The sequence below is a fragment of the Phalacrocorax aristotelis genome, chromosome 24, assembly GCF_949628215.1.
Source record: "Phalacrocorax aristotelis chromosome 24, bGulAri2.1, whole genome shotgun sequence".
Classification (NCBI taxonomy): domain Eukaryota; kingdom Metazoa; phylum Chordata; class Aves; order Suliformes; family Phalacrocoracidae; genus Phalacrocorax; species Phalacrocorax aristotelis.
The window spans coordinates 174,844-183,117 of NC_134299.1; the positions used below are offsets into that span (position 1 = coordinate 174,844).

General features: G+C 57.6%; 1 long non-coding RNA gene across 1 annotated transcript; it reads right to left on the reverse strand.

Annotated features, from left to right (window-relative positions):
- Positions 1-612: 612 nt before the first annotated feature.
- Positions 613-6,713, reverse strand: LOC142048057 (uncharacterized). Its single transcript, XR_012657381.1, has 2 exons — positions 3,088-6,713; positions 613-1,203 (listed from the first exon to the last, which is right to left on the reverse strand). It is a non-coding gene; the product is annotated as an uncharacterized LOC142048057 (long non-coding RNA).
- Positions 6,714-8,274: the final 1,561 nt, after the last annotated feature.

The following is an 8,274-nucleotide window of genomic DNA, read 5'->3' on the forward strand; positions in this document are numbered from 1 at the left end:
CTTTGCCCGTGCCTGAATCAGCAACACGTCCAGCAGGCGACTTGCAGAGCCCAGGGAACCCTCGTAAAGAGGTTTGGGGGTGGGGCGCGCCACATCTGCGGCATCGGCCGTGGGAAAGGACCGGCGCAGTAAAACAGGTGGGTGAAACCGCGGTGCGCGCCAATACGTGCTGCTGCCTGGGGCATCGCTTTGCTGCGGGTCAAGTCAGATGCTCTCTGTAAGAGCGAGTCAGGGTAAAGGCAGCAGCAGATTTCTTTTCTGCTCATTTTAACAAAGGCTGGACGGAGCCCATAGAGGAAGGCACTACGCGTCTTGCTGGGTTTGTTTCCCTGCCTTCTCGTAAGCTGTCGCGGAAACTTGCACGAGGAAAGCCTGTGCAAGCTGATGATGACAGCCACACACGGTTGAAGAGGGAGCAGATGGTGAGAGCAGAGGTACGCGCTCAGGCTGTGCGCTGGAAGCTAATGCTAATGCTGCAAAATAAAGAGTGGATTTTCTTTTTTGGGTTTAGGTGAGCGCTAAACATTACATGTGCGTGTGTGCGTGTGTCTCTCGCAGGTTTTTGTCATACACCCCACCCTCCCACCCCAAAAAAACAACCCACACATGCCACGCGTTAAACAGTGGTTTTCCATTGTACTTAGACGTGCTTACATAGGTGTGTTGGTTTGTTACTTTTTTCTAATGCAGAAACAGCAATACGATAGATTTAATACAGCTAGCAGTTAGACGGGTGTAGCTTTAGAGCGTCGGCTGTTTACAAAGCAACTGCACACCTTCTTTAACTCACAGTTTAAACAAATGAACTTGCAGTGCATCACACGTGCTTTGTACAGTCACGTTCCACACGGCAGGTCAGATGCTTCACCCTGCCTTGTCCTTGTTCCCCCGACTCCGACGGGACCGCCGAGGCCATCCTGGGGACAGCGCCGCTTTCTAGCAGCTGGGTTGCTTGCCTGGACGCCCCACAGACAAACAATCATTTCCCCACTGAACCTCTTCTCAAATATTTTCCTACCCCTGCAGGCCCCACGTCCTTTGGTTCATATTTCCTTTTTTCCGGGCTTTATGCACAGGACCGATGATTTCCAGAAATAGAAACAGAGGCTGATTCAGTCCAGGCTAAACATTCTCTGACCTAAACCAAACTGCCTTCGAAGAGATAGCTGTACTGTAGGCACCACCTCGGGAACAGAAGTTGCCCTGTCATAAAAAAAAAAAAAAAAAAAAGAAGGAAAACAAGGCGTTTCAGGCTGAGGAGGCTGAACGGTGTGCTGGGGGCGGTGGGGAGTTGGAAAGAAACAGTTCAGACGATCAGAGCGAGCTTAGCGTTGCAAAGCGTGCCATTATTTTTAATTTGGCAGTCAGAAGAAAATAGATTCCGACACTGATTTCCTGTGTGCTGCGGGAGTTCTCGCCTCAGCATTCCTGTGCACCATTTTACTTTTGTGTCCCGTCTGCTTTGCTTTTGCATTGTAGCTCTCCGGTTCTAGCTACGCTTCCCACCACCCCCGTTACTCTTTGACAAGCCCAGCTCTCACTGCGCTTCCCTTCCCGTATGCGCGTGCAGGGAAAAGCCCGCGCGTCTGCCACTACAGGACACGCTCTGGGAGGCAGGAGAGATGACGACGCTCCCTGACAGAGGACACAGCTGAGGGGCGGTCCGCCGGGGCTGGGGAGATGGCAGCACCTTCCCTCAGCTGCCCCATCCGAGCACGGGTGCAGGTGAGCACTGAGGAGAGACAAGCAGGCAGGAGCCGCAGAGCGAGAGAGAAAATAAAATTCACGGGTGGGTGCTACTTGCGTCTCATTTTTAGCGCAAGGGATGAATTCTCAGCACCTTCTTGGAGCTGCCCCTTTGGGACTCACGGAGAAGAGGGAGGTTGGCCACGCGGTGCAGCCCAGCTCTGCTTCCCCTAAATGGTTTTACTGTTCAGGTGTTGCCCTAATCTGGCCGGTACCCCTGCAAAGAGTTTGGGATTTCTGCTGCCTCTCCGGGCCAGCCGCAGACCCTGACTTCATCGCAGCGAATGACCCTGCACTCCTCAGAGCGGTTGCCGAGTCACATCCCGCTGCCTTCCCTGCAGAACTGGAGACCCTTTTTCAGCCCTTGCCCCCTCTTCTCTCAGCTCGTTGCCCATCCCTTTTTCAGGGCCAGCACCGATCCTGCCTCCAGCTCGCCCTGTCTCCACCTGCGAGCGCCCAACACGAGCTAAATGTCTCCTCAAGGATGCACGGAAGAGATGCGCAGGCAACCCAGCACAGACCCCCTGCAAACATCTTCTTTCCATTTTCTTTCCTCTCCTGACACGAAGAGATGACTTAGGAAAAAGCGTACTGCTCACACTTCACCTGCACTGCTTCTACTTTCACTTTCGCTCTCCTTGGCAGTAATTAATAGCGGTGGTTGGGGAGGGCTGGGGCATTCCCCCAAAGCGGCTGCAGTTACATCCGGGCGGTTGTGGCACTCCATTAGCTTTGTCATTTTAAATCTAAATCTTCTGGAATTGTTAGTTCTCGTCAGGAATCACCCGCACCTGCAAATTTTCTTAATGCCTACGCTTGAACCCAGCCACTGTTTAACAGCTCACCTTTATTTCTGTTCATTTAAGAATCTAAAGCTTCGTTTACTGCTTGGGTTGGAAGCAGGAGCTGTCGCTGCCTCTGAACTTTCTAACAGCCCTGTTACAATTTCAGTATTACCCACTCCCAATTTAGCTTTCCAGTTCAATTTTCATTGTAGATTCTAAAACTGTCCTTATTTTGTTTCTGATCAGGAGTCATTAATGCCTGCAGTTGATGTAATAACGGCTGTATTTAGATTGAGCTATTAATGACTCGCAACTCTATTTATGGCATAAAAAAGGACTGCCTTTATTTTTTTTTTAATTACAGATTAGGAATAATGACTGCCTGGTTTGCTCAGTAATAGCTGCGATTAAATTTAGTCACGACTCCTCCCTAAATAAAATGTATTTATTTGCACTCTAACAATTTAACCTTCCCTTTACCGGTCAGGGGCACCGACAAGTGCCCGTGCGTACCTCCGCTCCCCCTGCGCCGGCTCCCCAGGGAACAGCCTCTTACCCTGACCAGAGCCTGCAGCGGCCCGTTGTCGTCCCAGCTCCTCGCCCTCGAGAAAGCGGCCGCCTGAAGCGGCGGCAGATCCGCTGCTGCCCAAAGGGGACGGAAATGGCGCGGGGTAAATGATAATATGAAATGATAAATGAATGAAATGATCTCACAAGGGGGAAGAAAACCAGCAAAGCAAAAAACAAACCCCAAACAGAACACCATACCACTAAACCGTCTCACCGCCCCCTCAGCGCCCGAAACAACATCCCGGGAGAAAAAAAGCACAGCAGGCCACAAGGGACCTTTCTAGTACAGATGCTGCCAAAGAGTGCCAAGCTCTGGAATCCTTACCTCAGGCAACGCCTCCGCTTCTCTAAACGCCAGAGCACGCCTGCCCGGGGGGCTGAGACAGCCCCAAAGCTGCGACCGCCCGAGGGAACACGGGAGCACCGACGGCAGAGAAGCCCAGGGGCAGCAAGAGCTGCCCGAGCCCCGGCTGGGGCTCTTCGACCCCCGGGCCCCGCCCCCGCCCTTCCCACAGCGCCCCGCAAAAGGGGCGGGCCGAGCCCCCCCGAGGGATGAAGGCTCGCAGGGTGGCAGCAGAGAGCAAAGTGCACCACACAGCACCAAAGTGGGTGGGTGGGGCCAGGTGGGTCGGACATCAGACGGCCCGCCTGCCCATCGCCGGGGGCAGGGCCCGTTGCTAAGAGCGTGGCGAGGGGTATCAGGACCGCCCTCAACGGGCTATCGCAAGGGGTCAACACCTGTCGCTAGGGGCTGTGCCTACACGGTTCCGGCCCCCACGGTGACGTCACCACGTAGCGTGCGGGGGGTCACTAAGTGGCGTGGAGAAGTGAGCGCGGCAAAATGTCGCTACAGCCCGTGCACGGCTGCTGGCTGCAGTACCGCGGTTTGGTCGCACGGTGGCAGCAGAGAGCTAAAAGGTCGCCACTGCGCATGCGCGGCTGCCCACCTGCGGTACGAGGGTTTGGGCGCTCGGTGGAAGTAGGGGGCAGAAAATAAAGCGCCACCGCGCATACGGAACTGCCTGGCTGCAGTACCGGCATCTGCTTGCACGGTGGGAGCAGCGACCAGAGGAAAACTTCAGCCTGGGTTACGGGCAGCTTCCCGTCTGCAGTACCCGGTTTTGATCGACCGGTGACTGCCGCGATCGGGTAAGGGGCGGGTGGAAATCTCTACCAGGGTAGCGCAGCTCCCGCCTGCAGTCCCGGGGTTCGGTCGCTTGGTGGAAGCAGCGAGCAGAATACAAAGGGTGGCCACTGCGCATGCGCGGCTGCCCACCTGCAGTACCGCGGTCTGATCGCACGGTGGCAGCAGAGAGCAGAAAGGCGCCACTGCGCATGCGCGGCTGCCCACCTGCAGTACCGCGGTTTGATCGCACGGTGGCAGCAGAGAGCAGGAAGAGACGCCACTGCGCATGCGCGGCTGCCCACCTGCAGTACCGCGGTTTGATCGCACGGTGGCAGCAGAGAGCAGAAAGAGGCGCTACTGCGCATGCGCGGCCGTCCACCTGCAGTACTGCCGTTTGATCGCACGGTGGCAGCAGAGAGCATGAAGAGACGCCACTGCGCATGCGCGGCTACCCAACTGCAGTACCGCGGTCTGGTCGCACGGTGGCAGCAGAGAGCAAAAAGGCGCCACTGCGCATGCGCAGCCGCCCACCTGCAGTACCGCGGTTTGGTCGCACGGTGGCAGCAGAGAGCCAAAAGGCGCCACTGCGCATGCGCGGCTGCCCACCTGCAGTACCGCGGTCTGATCGCACGGTGGCAGCAGAGAGCAGGAAGAGACGCCACTGCGCATGCGCGGCTGCCCACCTGCAGTACCGCGGTTTGATCGCACGGTGGCAGCAGAGAGCAGAAAGAGGCGCTACTGCGCATGCGCTGCCGTCCACCTGCAGTACTGCCGTTTGATCGCACGGTGGCAGCAGAGAGCACGAAGAGACGCCACTGCGCATGCGCGGCTACCCAACTGCAGTACCGCGGTCTGGTCGCACGGTGGCAGCAGAGAGCAAAAAGGCGCCACTGCGCATGCGCAGCCGCCCACCTGCAGTACCGCGGTTTGATCGCACGGTGGCAGCAGAGAGCCAAAAGGCGCCACTGCGCATGCGCGGCTGCCCACCTGCAGTACCGCGGTCTGATCGCACGGTGGCAGCAGAGAGCAAAAGGGCGCCACTGCGCATGCGCGGCTGCCCACCTGCAGTACCGCGGTCTGAACGCACGGTGGCAGCAGAGAGCAGTAAGAGGCGCCACTGCGCATGCGCGGCCCCCACCTGCAGTACCGCGGTTTGGTCGCACGGTGGCAGCAGAGAGCAGTAAGAGGCGCCACTGCGCATGCGCGGCCCCCACATGCAGTACCCGGGTTTGATCGCACGGTGGCAGCAGAGAGCAGAAAAGGCGCCACTGCGCATGCGCGGCTGCCCACCTGCACTGCGAGCGTTTGGGCGGTCGGTGGAAGCAGGGGCAGAAAGTAAAGAGCCACTGTGCATACGGAACTGCCTGGCTGCAGTCCCGGAATCTGCTTGCACGGCGGCACCAGCGACCAGCGGAAAAACTTCACCGTCGGGAACGGGCGGCTGCCCGTCTGCAGTACCCGGTTTTGATCGCTCGGTGACTGCCGCGATCAGGGTAGCGCAGCTCCCCCCCGTGCTGTTCCGCGGTTCGGTCGCTCGGTGGCAGCAGCGAGCACAAAAAGGCGCCACTGCGCATGCGCGGCTGCCCACCTGCAGTAGCGCGGTCTGATCGCACGGTGGCAGCAGCGAGCACAAAAGGCGCTACTGCGCATGCGCGGCTGCCCACATGCAGTACCGCTGTTTGGTTGCACGGTGGCAGCAGAGAGCGAAAATGCGCCACTGCGCATGCGCGGCCGCCCACCTGCAGTACCTGGGGCAGCAGAGAGCGAAAAGGCGCCACTGCGCATGCGCGGCCACCCACCTGCAGTACCCGGGTTTGATCGCACGGTGGCAGCAGCGAGCACAAAAGGCGCCACTGCGCATGCGCGGCTGCCCACATGCACTACGAGGGCTTGGGCGGTCGGTGGAAGCAGGGGCAGCACGTAAAGCGCCACTGTGCATACGGAACTGCCTGGCTGCAGTACCGGAATCTGCTTGCACGGTGGCGGCAGCGACCAGCGAAAAAACTTCACCGTCGGGAACGGGCGGCTGCCCGTCTGCAGTACCCGGTTTTGAGCGCTCGGTGACTGCCGCGAGCAGGGTAGCGCAGCTGGCCCCCGCTGTTCCGCGGTTCGGTCGCTCGGTGGCAGCAGCGAGCAGTGACACATCGTCGCCACCGCGCATGCGTCTGTTCCGGGTGCGGTACCGCACTTTGGCCGCACGGTGTCAGCAGGGTCCACCATCGCCACTCCGCATGCGCGATTCCCGGCTGCCGTAGCACAGCACGGCGGCAGCGGCACGATGTCCGTGACTCTTCTCTGGGGCAAGACCCGCGCCGGCTCTGGGTCACGTTCGCCGGGATAACGGAACTGTCACTGCGTGCGCAGAGCTCATGTTTCTCTGCACCTTCCCCACTCCCGCAGCCCCAGCAGTGTCAGTCGTTGCCTCCGCACCGCCCACCACCAAAGTGCCTCGAGCATTTTAGTCCTTCTGTCTCGACTGCTTTAAAAATCAGGTGGCCGTTACCATCCTCCCTCCTGCCCCACTCACCCCCACCCCACGCCCTAGGGAGGAGAAGCAGCACAAACGACCTGGGGAGAAAGGTCCCCTTTCCCACCCCCCACCCCCCCCGGAGTGAGCCCCATCAGTTGCTGTAGGCCTGCGGCATCAGGGCTGTGACAGGGAGAGCAGCAAGTCAACAGGTCCTAGAGGGTTAAAGAAGAAAATCAATCAGGGGAACACAGCTGCCCTTCCGAAGGCAGGCTGCCTGGGGTGAGGGGGGCAGCTGTGCGTCAGGGCACGGGGCAGCCAGGCAGACCAGGTGCCAGTGGCTGACCTGCAAAGGACTTGTGCACTGCTGAGCCTTGGGCTTCGTTGGCTTGGCAGCGCCTCGCCTCTGCACTGCCAGGACCCTGCTCTGCTCATCCTGCGTAAGCACAAGGCTTCAGCGAGCACAGAACAGGAGGCCAGGGAGAGGGAGGACGTCACCGGGGAAAAAAAAAGTCATGCGGGGGGGCCATGTCAGGGGAAAGCGTTTGGGAGGGCACAGACACACGCAGAGGGAGGGCGGGGGAGGAGGCGGACACCGCTGGACAGGGGCATGTCTGGGCAGACACGCCACGGGGAACATGCATGGGGATGACTGACACCAGGGGGTCCCCCCAGGATAATCCACAACGGGCAACTCACCTGGGCTAACCTGCAGCAGATGATCCGCTCCAGATAACTGACCCGCTCCGGAGAATCCATTCCAGAGAAGCCCCAGCAATGCCCCTCAAACTGCCGGTGTTTCACCCCAAATTTTCCCCAGTTTAGGGTTTTCGGTGGGTTTATTTAGTTTTGGTGATTTCCGGTTGGATGGTTTGGCTTTTTTTGTTGTTGTTCAGGTTACTGTGGTTTTGTCCGTTTGGGGTTTTTTTTTTTTTTGCTTTTCCATAAGGTAAAAGTTGGGATTGCTTTTCCAAACGGTTCACTTCCGGGTTTTTTTCACCCTTTCCACAACATTGAAATTGGCGATTTTTTGCTTTTGTGCATGAGAATGGTTAGCAGGGTTCCGCCCCCCCACCCCCGCTTTTTTTACCCCCCTCCTTTCCAACTGCACAAACCCAGCAGGAGTGGGCTTTCCCAAGAGCCCCGAATTGTTTTCTTTCCCCCAAACCTGTTTGGGGTTTTTCACCCCCCATTGCAGACCCAGACTCAGGGGCTTTGGAGTGTGTGTCTGCCCTGGCAGCAGCTCCCAGGCTGCCTACGCAGCCCCAGAGGGGAAAGTCCCCATTTGGGGGAATCGGCCCCAAATCGGGATGGGAGAAGGAGAACGGGGAAGGGGCAGCATTTGAAAGCGCTTTTGTGCCTTCAGTTGATTGGGGGGTGGGCTGTGTGTCTAATTTTTAAATCTTCTCTATAAACATCTCTATCAACGTGGTTTCTTTGCATTTTAAAACCTTACATAGCATAGACATTTGCACTATGTGTCTACTTACACATCCTTACGGAGTACATCTATATTTTATATATACTATCTGTTTTACATTTACATACAACATCTGTTTAGACTTAGCTATTATATTTAC